Genomic DNA, 17718 nt, shown 5'->3' on the forward strand with positions numbered 1-17718 from the left:
ACTAGCGTTTATGTAAAATATTTTCTATTGCTTGCCTTTTTTAATGTCTCTGTGGTTAATTTTTTTCTTACTAAAAAACAACAACATAAAAGAATAGATGCTCAAACAGATTATTTTGTAAAGTTGGATGCATTGAAAGGAATTTCTTTTTTTGTTTGAGGTATTTTGCTCTGATTGTATCTATTTATCTAAATGCCTGGTTGCAGCCTGTAAATGCAATAGACATGCCTGTTACTGAAGCCTTTGATGATGCTGGATGACATGTTGAATGTGTGCAACAGAGTGGGCAAGGTTGCAATGTTTCTGATCGTTTTATGAGTAAGCGAACTGTAATGAATGGTAGGTGTAATTTCCCACACTTGTTGGTCTTTGAATGCACCATACGGGTTCCGATAAACTGGTTCGGCTGGGGATTTTGAAAAATAAACAACCCCTTCTTGTTCATTGAGATGATTCCTGGTGGTCATTAATTTTTATGTCAACGTGACATCACATGAACAAATCCACAGGTTGTGTGCTTGCAATGAGAAGCTTCCAGATTATTACTGTGGAGACGACATGCAAATCTTCCTTTTATATTTAAAAAAAGACATGCATTTTTACATTCACCACGGTGCTTCTATAAACACCTTATATGTACATTGTGCTACAGTTTTCATTTCTGAAAGTAGCAAATTATCACATTTCTCTAAAGGAATGTCTCTAGCGGTTGTTGTGAAAATGAAAATCGTGGCCCACATCATCCCCCAAAGACAGAGATGATGACCACAACAGGGAGTATTGATCTGAGCACACAGGAGTGGCAGGTAATCTGTAAAGTGTTCCTCTCAGAACAACCAGTACCAGTAAATCCTGAATCAACTAGCTGGTCCTCCAACTCTATCACTCAAGGATAACAATGTCTATAAAGCAGCAGCTGGAATACATCTTGCATTTTTTTTTGTCCAATTACTTTTGAAAAGTTTTTGCAGAAGACTGAAAAGCATGAAACTCATCCATCTGATTTAGTCCAGACTACAATCCAAGTTACAAGAAAAGAAGACTGTTAGTTTTTCTTCAAATGTTTCTTTTTAGAGGTTTAATAAGCAAAACCTTTGATACTGAAATCTCAGTTTAACACAGATTGCTTGTGATCAAATCCAAAGGCCGTTACAGTGTTTGCAGTCTATGCAGTTCACTTCAAGATATACCTGTGCTGTGAATTATTTTAATGGTAGTGTCTTATTTATCATGTAATATTAACAGTTGCTATTTCTTTCATACACGATGCAAAGTAAAAACTTCAATGTACACTTTGAGTTTAATGTTGATAAAAGATCAAGTTAAAAAGAATACATAAGAAATCCCGTTTAAAGATTTTCACAAACAATTTAGGGGACAGAGCCAACCTGTGGAAGAAGTTAATCTGCTCCTGTGAAACCAAAACTGAATTTTCTGTTTTCACAGAGCCAATGGAAGCGCAGATTGCAGACTGCAGACCCCTGATCTAGCAGATGAAAACTGTGATCTTATCTCATAGGGCTGAAGCTAAAAGTGCAACACCTTAATTATTGAATCATTGTTAAAATAAAACTGTAAAGGTAAAACATGAAGTTCAGATACAGTTTCTGTGCCATCCTATATAATCATACGAAATTGATTTAATATGTTGTCAGTAACTAGGGGTTGAAAGACGGCTTAAACTTTCCGCCAAAAATGCTACGTAAATGGCAAGCTTTGACCAGTCAGAATGATAATTCAAAATATCGGACATTAACTAACAGTCACTAGCTCATAACTATCCTGACATCCCGTTGGTCAATAATCAGCATTACTTCCACGAAAGCAGCGGCAGTCGCCATGGCATGTTAAAGGCTTTTACCCGATGGGCTCTTCCAGCCCATGGGGTAAACAGCAGGAGGTAGCAAGGCATTGCATTAGGAAAATTGTTAGCTCTGTGCAGCATGTGGTAAGACAATGACAAGCTGTAAGAGCCCACAGTGACAAAAGTGTTCTGTACCAGCTCTTGAAACTTAGGGCAGAAGAGAATGATCCCATTTTGCTGAAGTGGTTAACAGCGTAAAACAAGGTACACAAGCCCCAAATTGTCGAATGAAATTCTAAACATCATGGCCAGTATTATAAGTCGAAGCATCGCAGAAGAAATTGAGACTCTTCCCGTTTTGGAATTTTCATTTACTATTGATGGTACTCAGAAGGTTACTGGTGCTGAACAAGAGTGTCTGTCTCTCTTGTTCTGTGGAAGATTTTACAGCTGCTCTGACATCTTGGTAGCATCCTGGCATCCTCTGGCACTCTCGTGGCATCTTCATGGCACCCAACAGCCACTGACTTCCAAAGTGTGCCAGCGTGTTTTCACGTGATGTTTTTATATCACCACATTTGTTTTTATCATCACAAGTCAAACCACTCACACACTCACAAAACAGTCACCTTATAACTGTTTTTATTACATTGTTTACACTTTTTTATCAAATGATGTCAATTTAGCACATCATTAATTGAAAGTAAATATAGAAAGGGCATTAAATAACTCCATTGACAAACCGTTTGTCCATAAACAGCAATAGAAGTGCGGCAGCGGCAGGTGGCCTGCCGGCTTAGTGACACCTTGTGGCGGCTGCATGCCACTGCAGGTGTCACAAGGTGCCAGAGGACCTGCTGCCACACTAGTTGCGCCAGCTGGACTGGCTTTTATCGGAAATAATATCAATAAAACATGATTATTTGGAAGAAGTTGTAGACTAACAAGGCGTCTATAACAAATGTTTTGCCCATAAACAGCTACGGGAGAGCAGCAACTGCCGTGGCAGTTGGCGTTGCCAGTTAAAGTGCCACCGTTAGCTTCCGTTGCCACCGGGTGGTTTCACAGAATAACGGCTCCTGTGGAGACAGCAACGGCTCGAGATGTGGAGACAGCAGCTTAAGCGCTGGCTAGGAGGAGCAGAGGGCGAGACCTTAGAAACAACTAAAAATGATGAAGATCTCAACATCCTGCAGGCTGATTTCAACCCCAAAGTTCTGCTGCACAGATTAGGTTTGTCTGCTTTCATGTCAGTTACACTTTTAGAGACATTTTTGGTGACTAGTGGATTAGCTTAAAGCGCAGATGTGCCCTGTAGAGAAATAAAATGGTAAATCGAGTTTAAGTAGAAGTGATCATCCTCATATTTGTATGAGGCAAACGTTCTCAGTATAGAAATAATCACGGCACCACCTGAAGTAAACTAATACTCGGGGTAATTCTTGATCATTTATATGCATTTCTCTGTAATGAACGCCCCGTTCCCCCCATCAGATCAGCCTACACCAGAGGTCACTAATTAAAAATCAGCGGGGTCCGAATAAAGAAAATCAACAACAAGTAAAGGTTGTTTTTAATTATAATCTGTTACCTTAAACAGCATTTAACACTGAACTAAAAAGCAGGTCAGGTGTTTATGCATCCATGTTATACACTGACTTTTTAAATAAAAACAATAACAAAAATAGAATGTTTTTCCATTTTAAATTCTAAAGTGCTTTTTGAAATAGAGAACAACAGTCTTTCACAGTTTGGTATATAGACAATTTCCTGACTTTCACATCTTTTATAAAACACCTGAACTGACTGTTTTTTTCTTTCTTTCTTTTTTTATGGCTTAATAAGAGAAGTGGGCTTTAGGCTGCCCTGCAAGGATTTTAAACCTAGGTTTGAATGGCAACAAAGTCATTCTCAAGCATATATCGACATGCTCATTCGTGAGCCTGGATGGATATTTATTTTTGTTATGTTCATAGTGGAGAATGCTGCAACACAGCAGTAGGTTGAGCCAAACATACTCAAAATGACCTGAAGGTCTTTGAATATCCCCAGTTTGCGTTGAAATGCCTGGACAGATGTCATCAGATAGTCACATAGTTTAATTTCAACTTGAAGACGACTTGAAGATTGGGGAAACTTACTTTTACTCATTAGATTCCCCACTTCTAACGAGCTCTGTCTTTTGGCCGCAGTGGACAGCTGACTACTCTGTGGCCGGACTTGCCACAGTAAAGACAGTCACCAGCTTGGAGACGCCTCAGTCTTTCTGCAGCCGATAGATGTGTACCTCCAATCTGAATCGGTTCTTCACCAGGAGGCTCTGGGGTCAGCAGCCATTCAGGGGACGAGACAGAGGGGGCGCTGTGGGCCCCGATGACCAGTTGGACTGACCGAAAAACAGGAAGTCGCCCGCTCCGCTCTCGGCGTCGCTCACGCTGCCTGTTGTCAAGTCGGATCGACAATGTTATTAGGGAGTTTAGATCGTTAGCCTCCTCTTTGAGGGAGAGTTCATCTTTTAAGGCTTCATTTAAAGCGTCATAATATACTCCTCTGAGAGACTTGTCGTTCCATCCGGATTCAGCGGCCACAGTACGGAACTCTACTGAAAATTCAGCGGCACTTCGGGAGCCTTGGCGGAGCTTTAATAGACGCTTGGACGCGTCTCGAGCATGGTCAGGATGATCAAAAACCTGACTTATTTCGGCGGCGAACTGAGCAAAGGTCAGGGTGGTCAGAGGTTTGGCAGAAGAGAAAGCAAGTGCCCATGCAAGAGCCTGGTCCCGCAGCAAGCCCATGACATAATATATTCTTGAGAGGTCTGATGCAAAAGCCGAGGGTTGCTGGCTGAAGACCATTTGGCATTGTAGCAGAAAGCCTCGGCATTTGGAGAGCTCACCGGAAAATGGAGGTGGATCCGGAACATATGCTCCACGGGGGTTCACAGAAGGAGCTGCGGCTTGAGGGAAGGCGGAAGGTGGAGCCGGTTGCTGGAGAGGAACCTCGGGGGCTGGAGCCTGGTGAACTTCAGGTGCTTGTTGGGCTGGAACAGAGGTAAGCAAAGACGTAAGGTGTGCTACCTGTGCCGTCAATTGTGCGAGTTTCACGTGAATGGTCTGGCTTGCTGTCTCCAGTCCAGTGAGCCTGTGTTCGCTCTGTCCCAATGCTCCCCCATGCCGTGCTATGAGGTCCCTCAGGGATTGGGCTTCAGAGGAGGGAGGAGGCATCTGCTCAGCTGGGTCCATACTGTTTTGGTCAGATTGTACTGTCACACACTTCAGGCACGGATGGACTCAGAAACAGAGCAGTTGGCACAGTTAGGTGGTATTTATTGGCTACTCTTGGTCAGGCAGGCAAGGGTCAGATCCGTGGTGTCAGTCAGGGTTTGGGGCTATCCAGGAATCAGTCGTCGGGCAGGCAGGAGGTCGTCGCCAGGGAGTTCAAGGCAGCGGGTGAGGGTTCAGGAAATCGGACGAGACTGGACAAGGGAGAGAAACAAGCAGGTTAGGAGAGGGAACAAACTAGGCTAAGCTTGACGTTTTAACGGACAGATGGCCTGAAAGTGTTTACCACTAGGGGTTAGACAACAATCTGACGCCGAACAGGTGGAGGCTCCGCCCTTATATAGGACCCACTGCTGATCAGAGGACGACCTGCAGGTGTGAGGGTCACAGCAGCTGATGTGACAGCAGTCCTGTCCCAATAACAAATTTTGCTGGACGATAAAAATTTATAAAAATTCTTATGATAAACCACAATATATTAATTTGGAAACCTGATGGGCTGCACAGTGGCGCAGGGGGTAGCGCTGTTGCCTTGCAGCAAGAAGGTCCTGGGTTCGAGTACACCCCTGGGTCTTTCTGCATGGAGTTTGCATGTTCTCCCTGTGCATGCGTGGGTTCTCTCTGGGTACTCCGGCTTCCTCCCACAGACCAAAAACATGACTGTTAGGTTAATTGGCTTCTCCAAATTGTCCTTAGGTGTGAATGGTTGTTTGTCCTGTTTGTCTCTGTGTTGCCCTGCGACAGACTGGCGACCTGTCCAGGGTGTACCCCGCCTCTCGCCCAGTGAATGCTGGAGACAGGCACCAGCACCCCCCGTGACCCCATGAGGGATAAAGCGGTTCGGAAAATGGATGGATGGATAAAAATTCTTATGATAAACCACAATATATTAATTTGGAAACCTTTTTTAACAAATTTGATAACAGCATAAAAACGATAGAATATCCTCTCAACCTACCGGCTATGATGGATTAAGCGGGTGGCCACCGTCATTTGGCTTGAATCCAAAAAACTCCCACACAACAGCGGTTGTGTGTGTTCAGCTTTGACACCAATCCATTTTCTTCTTAAATCAGCATTTTCCTTGGCTCTGAGTGCTAAACTTTAAGCATGTGCCCAACTAACACAAGCATGGTTCCCTCACCATATTATAAGCCAGGCTTTGTTTATTTTAAATTTGATGTTTGAGATCAACATAGGATGGTCAGTAAAGTTCCCGTCTGGGAGAAAACCTCCCGGTCCACATAAGCTAGCCGCTAGCTGTTATTAGCTTGACCCACACTACGGTACCTAGATAATGGGCTGTGCCTCTCCTTTGAGTTGTATCACGCAACGCTTCTTGCACTTCCAATTCCCCGTTCCGGACGCACCCACCAGACGACTTCTGTCAGGATAACCCTATTGTCTGTGGGAAACTCTGGAAAGATTTAACTCCTCCTACATTGAGGAAACAAGAAGCGATGGGTGAGTAGACAGCGATGCACTGTGCTCAGACCTTTTTTTTATCTAATTTATTGTGCAATGAAATGATGTATTGCTTATTGCGACAGGCCTGGTGCTATGTTCCTTTAATGAATGTGTCTTTTTTGTTTAACACTAACACTAGTGTAACATTTGTTATCATTGTGTCATTTTTATCATGTAAATGGAAGACGAAAAAGCAATATTGGCATTAAGAGTCGGCCCCAAGAAATCTGCGCCACGTATCGGGTATCGGTTTGCCTGATGACAAAATAATCGGCATCGGTCTTAAAAAAAAGTTTTCTAGTTTTGAAGTGTTTACAATTGAACTTGTTTAACAAGTACTGTGTGCTGTTGTCTACTCCCCACCAAAATATAACAAATGCACTGCTCAAAAAATAAAGGGAACACTAAAATAACACATCCTAGATCTGAATGAATGAAAAATTATTATTAAATTTGTTTAATACTGAGAGACTGATAACAAAATAGTGGCCTCCATATGCCTGTATGACCTCCCTACAACTCCTGGGCACGCTTCTGATGATGTGGACAGTCTGTGGTCCAACAGGGCATTGGTGGATGGAGCGCCACATGATGTCCCAGTGTGCTCAATCGTATTCAGGTCTTAGGAACACAGACAGACACAGCAAACCGTCTAGCCACAGCTGGCATTAATGCACCATCTTGGATGAGCTTCACTACCTAAGCCACTTGTGTAGGTTGCAGACTCTGTCTCATGTTATTACTAGAGTAAAAGCACCACCAATATTCAAAAGTTACCAAAACATCAGCCACAACATAGGAACTGAGAAGTGGTCTGTGGTCACCCCCTGCAGAACCACACAACAACAGCAGGTGAAATTGATGCTCAAACAGTGTTGCTTCTTAAGTGGACAGTTTGTTTTCACAGAAGTGTGATTGACTTGGAGTTACATTGTGTTGTTAAAGTCTTGCCTTTATTTTTTTTAGCAGTATATTTCATCTAGGAGTTTTGATGGTTCTTAAGTATGATCAGCTCCTGATCAGCAGGAATTTTAATTTTCTTATCTGTTGTCCATCTGATTCATTAGACAGAGGTGACCTGATTATTTCACATCGCCTGTCTGTGAAATCTGTGGGATTCTGATAATTTGGCAATATTCTTCAGTGTCCTTGCTTCTCCACCTGTTGGTAAACCTCCTGCTCAAGGTTCCTGCTGTCACATTATTACTTCTTCAACAGCTGTGGAGTTTGCTGCTGCTTATGCAGACATAGTTTTCTGCCTTTAATGAAGAGGTTCTTTCAGAATACCCTGACAGCTTTTTGTCGTCCTTGTATGCTTTCTGCTCTGGGGTCTTGGACAATATTGCCGATTTCAAGCGTAGTTCCATCAAGCCAAAGTCTGAACCCTGGTTAAGTGACTTGACTCAGATCCGTAGACAGCATTGCAGACAGGCATACCGTTGTTGGGAGAAGGCTAGACTACACGTATCGCTGGAGATGAGTCTTACTCAGTATCAGAGGGCAAAATGGAGACAAAATCTTTGTATTTATAGGAAATCATTTCCACTAATTCTATTAAATTTTATTTAAATAGCGGCAATTCCTGATACATGTAATCTCAAGGCACTTTCCAAAGTCAAATTTTTGACCAATCAGATTATACAGGGGAATACTCCCCTTTAACGGGAAGGAAAAACCTCCAGCAGAACCAGGCTCAGTGTGAACGGTCATATGCCTCGACTGACTGGGGGTTAGAGAAGACAGAGCAGAGACACAAAATGAGAGACAAAAAAACACAGAAGCCCACATTGATCCAGGAATCCTTTCTACGCTATATGGTAATAGCGGTTGATCTGTCTCTCCTGGATGATGTCATAACTAACAGAACGCCAGACCAGGTGTACCTACTGTGAAGGGAAAACAATGACAGAGAACAAAAAGATAAAAGATCAGAATCAGAATCAAGTTTATTTCCAAGTAGGTTTGCACTTACAAGGAATTTGACTTGGTGTTGATGGTGCCAACAAAACAAAATAAAATAGAATAGATATTTATACAGAAGCTATATACACAATAGACTGTGCGTTGAAATAACAACAAGCCATGCAAATTCAGAGAACAGTAGGAAAACTCAGCAGAGTGAGAGAAATAGACCCTGATGTCCTCCAGCAGCCTAAGCCTATAGCAGCATAACTATAGGGATAGCTCAGCTTAAGCTAAGCCACTATAACTATAAGCTTTGTCAAAAAGGAATGTTTTAAGCCTTGTCTTAAAAGTAGACAGGGTGTCTGCCTCACGGACCAAAACTGGGAGTTGGTTCCACAGGAGAGGAGCCTGATAGCTAAAGGATCTGCTTTCCATTCTACTTTTAGAGACTCTGGGAACACCATTAGACCTGCAGTCTGAGAGCTAAGTGCTCTGTTAGGAACATACCGAGTAATCAGAGCTCTGATATATGATGGGGCTTGATTATTATCCGTGAGAATGTTAATTTATATTCTTTATTGAACAGGAAGCCATTGAAGGGAAGCTAAAATTAAAGAGATATGATCCCTCTTGTTAATTTTCCTTAGAACTCCTGCAGCAGCATTTTGGATCAGCTGAATTTGAACTGCATTTTGTGGACTTCCTGATAGTAAAGAATTACAATAGTCCAGAATAGTCCTCTAGGTGTGTAGAGTACCATTTTTTTCTCCAATTTCCCAACATTGTGCTTCAAAGAACGCAACTCTAAATTAAACCAGGGAGCAAGCTTCCTGTGAATAATCACCTTGTTATTCAAGGGGGCTACGTTGTCTAATGCAAAACACAACGAGGCAGTGACACCGTCAACAAAGGCGTCAATTTGTAAATGGGAAGAAACAACATTGCTGCCATCTGCTGGGCATTTCTGTGATACTGAGGATATTAAAAGGAGAACAGACTCACAGCATTATCTGATAAAGATATACTATAATGAAACATGGTTTTGGGAGTGTAGAAATCAGTTAAATTGAACTCAAAGGTTAATAAAGAATGGTCAGATAGAACATGGTTGTGAGAAAATACTGTTAATTCTTCACAACCAAAGCCATATATATCAGCACAAGGTCCAAAGTATGAAGACAAGAATGTGTTTCTGACTATGGAGCTGCCGATTACCAGACTCGGCTTCTCAGCGGGTGGGGTAAATCCATTAGAAATGCAAACGAGTTGGTGCTGACCTTGGGGCTGGTATCTAGAACTATGCTTGCTATGTCAGAAATGAAAGAAATTGTGTTGCCTTTTGGCTCTTCAGCTGTCCCAATAAATTTTTAATTTCTTTTCAAATGGACCAAAAGCGCTCCAAAACTCTGCCCTTACTCAGTCACCTAACATTGTTGTGCAGCAAGAGTGTGATGGACCGAGCAGCAAGGACAGTCAGGCACTGGTATATTTTACATCAGCCAAGTCTGCAGCCTTCTCAGCACAATCTGGGTCATGTTCTTTTATCCAGACCTGTAACTCAGGAGACAACATTCTCAAGTATTGTTCCAGAATCACAATTTCACCAATCTCTTGAACAGTTTTTCCTTTTGGTTTGATCCACTTCCCATACAACTCCTTCAAACGGGCATACAGTTCTCTTGGACTCTCATCTGGCTTTACATCCAAGGAGCGAAATCTTTGTCTGTATGTCTCAGGGTTGATATCATATTTCTGAAGGATTGCTGCTTTAACTTTATCATATTCTAGAGAGTCATCCATGTCCATATGAACATACGCACCTCTTGCTTTACCAGTGAGCAATGGAATGAGACGAAAAGTCCAATCTTGTTTAGGCCACCGGCAAGCCAGAGCAATGCGCTCAAAAGTTGTCAGGAAGTGTTCAACATCATCATTATTGGTCAACTTCTCCAGTCTGGGTTCATGAAAATGAGACTGACCTGGTTGAGCATACATTTGGCAGTTACTGGGGCCAGCAGAGGGAGGAGGATCATGTAATTCTATGTGCTCTTCTGGTGGTCCAGACGTAGTCAACTGAGGCTCAGAGATGGGGTAGGTGCGAGCTTGAACTTCCACCTGTAACATCTGAAACTGATGCTGCAGAGCTCTAAAACGTTGTTCTTGGCGAGAAGAGTCTTCCCTCCTTCTTGCTTCCTGGGCCTCCTGCTGACCCATATGAGAACGAAGAATGGAGATCAGTTCTGACATTGTCGGCTCCTTACCTTGGTCCTCAGTGCTATCCACCCCTCCAGAGGCTCCATTTTCCTCTCCTCCATTTTGTCCATCTGCTCCAACTGGTTGGTTTTGACCATCTCCTTTTGCTCCTTTGCCACTCCTTCCAGTTTTATGCATGGCTCAAAAAAAATAAAAAATAAAATAAAAAATCCTGTGCCTTCAACTGCTTGATCCCACTCCTGACACCACTGTGATGGACCGAGCAGCAAGGACAGTCAGGCACTGGTATATTTTCAAAACAGGGTTCTTTTATTTAACCCAAAAAGGATAAATGTTTCAAAAATGGATACAGAAAAGAGGTCAAAGGAACAAAACTACTCAAAATAACTAATAACAGAAATAACTGAAACAAACTGACCTCCCTCAATAGGACAAAGAGAAACTTAAATAGTGGCTGAGCAGTCCACAAAAGAAACACATGGGGTAAAATATACACAAACCTAACTAAACCAAATGAAGCAAAACCCCCATTTCCCCCCATAGACTGATTTGGTATGGTCCAAATCAGCTCACCCCCTTGGCCACCTGCTGGTTCCTCAGCCAAGGGACTAGAGCAACTGAAAACTCAAACAATCATAACAAAACAGGGTAAAGCAAAATGTGCACACTAATTTGAAATACAGTGTCATGATGATAAATAAATTCCAAATAACGAAATGGCTCTGTAAATGAAGCCCTATATGAAAAAGAAACTTGAAGGTAAAACTAACATACTGTGCAGGATCCCCGGGGATCTACCCCAGGAATCTGGCAGCCGCATCTGTCACATTTCCTGTATGTTTGTTGTATGTTGAGGAGGACACAAATGGCAACGGGGCAGAGGCAGATGCATGATGGAGACAGATTTTTACTCGGACCCTCCAGAACATGAGGAATACCTACAGGAACAAGGCCAGGATTGAGCAGTGAGAGATGAAAAAAAAACAAGGAGCTTCAATAGTTTGTGTCATTTTAGTAAAGCATGTTAGTCTATAATATTTCTTTCCAAAAATCAGTTTTGAAAGAGCAACTTCGTAAAAGGAAAAAAACTTAAACAACCTGGCCCCATGTGAAAATGTTTTTGCCACCTTGTTGCTGATCAATTGATTGCGATTAGCCACAAAAGCAGAGAGCAATTTCACCAGCCCCACCCTGACCTGATTACTGTCAGACCCGTAGAATCATGAAATCCCTTCAATATAACCTGTTTCACAGAAAGACTAAAACATCTCGGTTCAGGACCATTGGACTTGTGCTACGTGTCTCCCCCCTCTCTATGCACATTTTCTGTTGGATTACTGGAGCAAATGGCTACTAGAACCACAAAGTTTTGAAAAAGCAAAAGACAAAGCAACAATCAAATGGTCGTAAACCAACCAGAATAGCTGAATTCTGCAAAAAAAAATAAGAACAGAATGAGACAAATTCCCCCACAGTGATGTGAAAGACTCATTGCCAGATTTCACAAATATATGGTTGCAGCTTTCGCCGCCAAGCATGTAACAAACCTTTTTAAGGTTTTCATCTGCTCTTAAAATCCTTTATCGGGGCCTTTTCAAATCTTTTAGCCTACTTCATGTTGTCAGTCAGGTTCTGTTTAATTAATTTTTTTTATTTTACGGGTCTGGCAGTAATCAGGACTGTGTATGGCAAACAAAACTGCCATACTTTCCAGAACACGAGGATAATCACAATTAATGCACCATTTAGGCGACAGTAGCACATGAACAAGGAGTTTCTAACCCGGGACACTATACAAGTACAGGGCACTTACCTTTTATTTACCAGAAAAACAGTCACGTTTAGCCGGAGGGCCAGACTGGTTGGAGTTGACTTGAGCTTGCTTAAGTGTGACAAAAAAGCAAACAACAGAAGCACTTTATTGTGAAAAGTAAGAAATAAATAATCATGTTGTTCTTGACTAGTGTCTAGTATTTGGAAAGGTTTCTTCCTTTCAATACTGTAAAAAACATTTAGGCAATGCATTGATGTTAGAAAAATCCCGCAGGATCGTGGCACTACTGGTTAACGATCCGATCAATAAAATATTTCAAACTAAGATGAAATACCAAACCAGGACTTCAGTGGTATACTTTTTTATGCTTCTTTTGCACTTAATCCAATTTATCCTGCCAAAACTGTACTCCATCTGTGCAAGCATGTTTCCGTTTGTGTCTGTTTTTAAAGTCAAACATCAAAGTAAAAAAATATTTGGCACACTAGTCCTCATTTATCCTTCCTTTCATGGATAGAGATCTTTCCTTTTTTGGACTGTATTGCAGCATATTTAATATACACACCAAGTGTCTCTTATCAGTCCCATCAACACTGAGATGTTGCATGTTTATGCAAAAGAGAAGCAATTATAATCAAGTTTCAGCCTCTTCATGTTTCATTTAGGATAAAAATCAGTGCAGAGAATTTCAAAAGAGGTAATAACTGATTGCATTAGGTAGATGAAATACTGCTTTGCTTTCACATTTATTAATTAATCCAGACTGTGACAAATAAGAGCTGTTTGTATCCATGAGAATCTCTTAACAAGTTAGACTGCTAGACTGCAGATATATGCACACACACTTGAATCATCCAGCATATTGTACCATGATTAAAATCTATCTAAAACATAATTGGCATAGCAAGTGAACGGCTGCAAAGGGCTCCAGACTCCAGAGGTCTGGGACGCTTTCACACCTGTAAGTCCACTTATTTTGGTCTGAATCACTTCATGAGTTTGTGAACAAGAAGCTTTGCTGGTGGTTCAGATTCTTTTTGAAAGGCGACAACTCAAACGGAACATCTTAGCTGTGAAAAGCACTCTTAATTGGAGCAAGGTTTTTCTCAGTTCCTTTAACACTGCTACAGCACATCCTTAAAAATGTGCATTTCCGTCACTCCCCGTCCAGACTAACTTTAGTTGCAAAGAATCAGAACAGAAATAAAGGTGCTTGTAAATGTCTGATTTATTTGAGTTCTAGCACCCATACATTTGCAAATGCGTCCATTATTTTGCTTCAGAATGTATAAAATCACCATGTTAAATACGTATGCGTGGAAAAACTCTGTTTCTTCTCATCCTGGGTTCACGGCTGTCTGACACTGAAAAGCTCTAACACTCTATGTGCTTTTGAGAGCTCCTGTCTTAGCCTAAAATTCCTACCCAGGAGTTTTAACTTAAGAGTGATTCAGATTGCTTCTGAGGGCGACTCTGGGTAAGGAGACAACAGAATTTTTTTTTGGTTGATAGAAGAAACAAACAAACAACAATGCAAATGTGCTCCTAGTAATAAACGGAAATAAATTATCTGATTACACTGGATTAAGAAATGTGTAGCATGATGATGAAATTTAGCATGTCCCGCAGCTTCAAAATGTTGGAACGTATCTGATGTACGTCCACATCATTATTTTGATTTGCTTGTCATGTTTACTCACTATACACATTTTACTACTTGATCTATTTCATATCAATTTGCACCCACCTGTTAGCATTTTACTCTGACTGCCTGCTTGTATAAAGCCGTTCTATTTTGCCTTAAAATGGAGAGCAAAGGTGGAGAAACCCAAACTGGAGAGAGCAGCAGCGCCTCTGTCCGGCACAGCTGAGAATACTGGAGTGTAGAGCGGGAAACTGGTCCCCCGAATCGCCACGCAAATAGGCAGACTTTGTAGCACATTGCCATGGATCAATGCAACTTTTTCTCCGCTCCTACGCACCAGCCTGGAAAGTGAGAAGTGCTCCATGCAGCAATGAAAAGCCAGAGAGGAGAATGCATCACACAAACAAATTTCTAGATGAACATTTAGGCTACAAACATCATCATGTACCATAAAACATATACTTTTTCTACATCTTTTACATCTTCCCTCTAAGTATATAGTGTTCATATTATTGCACTTCTAGACTGTGTATTTATTTATTTTTTCTGCAACTTTTTCCAGTTCTTCTGCATTTTGCAGTCTGGAAATAATATAGAAATGCCTCTCTACTATATTGTTTGTAAATCTTTCTACTTTTTATTCATGATCATTCCATATGTTGCTAGAGCCACACCTTTAACCCATTGGTCCACAGAAATTAATTAATTTCCCTCTATGATGATAAAGATGATCCTATCTACATAGTAATAATTATGTGATTGTTAAAGAAGTTTATGTTCTCATTTCCTCCACTGTTTAGGTGGTGGATCAGCCAATCAGCTCTCTCTGTTTCCACCATCTTCCTTCTTAAAACACTCATAGGCTCTCTGAAAGTCTTTCTCACTACTCCTAAATTTTTCACTTTAGGAACTCTCTTAAGCCCTAAGATGCTTCGTGAATAACTTTTTTTAAAATCTTAGAATTTAGGAAATTCTAAGATTTGTTTCCGAAAATGACATCACCAAGAGCTACTTTTAAGATTGTTTTTGAATACGGGCACTGACCATTTTTTACTATACACTTTCACATCAACAGTAGCAAAAGCCTGTTGAAAATCCCCTGAGGAAAATCTTTGAATTTGTGAAGTCTACTTCCACTTGTTGCGGCCTGCTTAATGGATGAACATGCTCTTCCATTCTGGTAACAAGGGTCAAGCATGTTACATTCTGTGACCGTGGATGATGCTGTTTTAACCAAATGTCAAAAAATTGTTTGTTACATCAAGCACAGCCCATCGAATGTTATGTTTTTATTTGACAGCTTTTTAGAAGTAGGCTATATCAAATTTAGAAAAAGAAAAAGAAGTAATTTTTGTTGTTGATGACTTAAAATGTCTTTATTATAAGCTGACTTGAAATCTGATTATTCTGATATTTCATTTTTAACAGATTTGCCATTAGTCAGTTGATTTTTATTATTCGATTAACAGCCCTATAATAAACACACGTATTAAAGGGTGTTTTTTCACATGACAGTACCATAACTGCTACTGACTCAATTTATGGTGGATTTTAATGAAGAAGTATTAATAAACGATTAAAATATGCTTTATTTCACAAGAAGACCATGTATAATAATATATGTACACTTACAGATTACCCACTCCCAGAAACTGAGTCTTGCAACAATAGGAAAATTCTGCCATGCATCAGGTCTGCTCATCAGCCTCTAGATTTCATCCAAACATGGCATCTAATCTTGGCTCTTCCATAGATCTACTCGCTTCATACACATGCATCTCCATCAGCGGGAACGCTCCTTATTTCCTCTAGTGCTTGCCGAGCGTATGTGGGAATATAACGCAGAGCTGTGGAGACATCTGCACCGTCAGGACTATTTACAGACAGTGCAGCATAAAATAAATACCAGTCGGTACCTTCAACTTGTGGCTTGTTCTAAAATAGTTCTTCCTAGGGCTGGATGGTATAGCAAAAAAGCAAAACACACAAACACTGAATTCAAACTCAACCCTTTATTCAACCAAATTTTTACCAAAACTGCAAGTTTTTCCATCCATCCATCATCTTCTGCTTATCCGGGGTCGGGTGGCGGGGGTAGCAGCTTCAGTAGGGAGGCCAAGACGTCCCTCTCCCCGGCCACTTGGGCCAGCTCCTCCGGGAGAATCCCAGGGCGTTCCCAGGTCAGCCGGGAGACATAGTCCCTCCAGCGTGTCCTGGGTCTTCCCCTGGGCCTCCTCCTGGTGGGAGGTGCCCGGAACACCTCACCAGGGAGGCGTCCAGGAGGCATCCTGACCAGATGCCCGAGCCACCTCAACTGGCTCCTCTCGACGTGGAGGAGCAGCAGCTCTACTCTGAGTCCTCCCCGGATGACTGAGCTCCTCACCCTATCTCTAAGGGAGAGCCCAGACACACTACAGAGAAAACTCATTTCAGCCGCTTGTATCCGGGATCTCGTTCTTTCAGTCATGATCCAAAGCTTATGATGAGGGTAGGAACCGGTAAATCGAGAGCTTCGCCTTTTGGCTCAGCTCTCTCTTCACCACAAAGGATCGGTACAGCGCCCGCTTCACAGCAGACGCTGCACCAATCCGCCTGTCGATCTCCCGCTCCATCTTCCCCTCATTCGTGAACAAGACCCTAAGATACTTGAACTCCTCCACTAGGGGCAGCACATCCTCCCCAACCCGGAGAAGGCACTCTACCCTTTTCCGGTTCAAGACCATGGTCTCGGATTTGGAGGCACTGATTTTCATCCCGGCCGCTTCGCACTCGGCTGCGAACCGCTCCAGTGAGAGCTGTAGATCACGCCCTGATGAGGCCAACAGGACCACGTCATCCGCGAATAGCAGAGACGCAACCCTAAGGCCACCAAAACGGATCTCCTCAACACCTTGGCTGCGCCTAGAAATTCTGTCCATAAAAGTTATGAACAGAATCGGGGACAAAGGGCAACCTTGGCGGAGTCCAACTCTCACCGGAAACGAGTCCGACTTACTGCCGGCAATGCGGACCAGACTCTGACACTGGTCGTACAGAGACCTAACAGCCCTTGTTAAAGGACCAGGTACTCTATTCTCCCGAAGTACCCCCCACAGAATCACTCGAGGGACACGGTTGAATGCCTTCTTCAGATCCACAAAGCACATGTAGACTGGTTGGGCAAACTCCCATGCATCCTCCAGGATCCTGCTGAGGGTGTAGAGCTGGTCCATTACAAGTTTCTGCGCCACACGTTTGGTAGAAAAAAAGCGTTTCCATGGACATGCGGCTCCTTTGTTGTGCAATTTGATTGGTCAGACCAGAAATGGCTTATTTTTTATCATAATTACTTTATTTTTTATATTTTTTTTTTTGTATTTGTATTTTATACTTTTACCTTCAGTGTCTTTGATTTGTCTACGATGCCTGTGTGTGGGGGGGGGGGGGGGGGGGGGGTATTGTTGAGGGTTAGGGCACCGGTTTGGTTGTTCGCTCAGGGCCCCAAACAGGCTAGGGTTGCCCCTGGGTCGGACAACAACTGTGCGTTGTTTAGGCGGCTGGCCAGGCTCTAGCTACAAGCCACTGGGAAGAATGAACACAATGGACTGCTTTATTAAACCCACCTTCTCCACCATAACCTGACAATGAG

Source organism: Fundulus heteroclitus, chromosome 13, assembly GCF_011125445.2.
Source record: "Fundulus heteroclitus isolate FHET01 chromosome 13, MU-UCD_Fhet_4.1, whole genome shotgun sequence".
Taxonomy (NCBI): Eukaryota; Metazoa; Chordata; class Actinopteri; order Cyprinodontiformes; family Fundulidae; genus Fundulus; species Fundulus heteroclitus.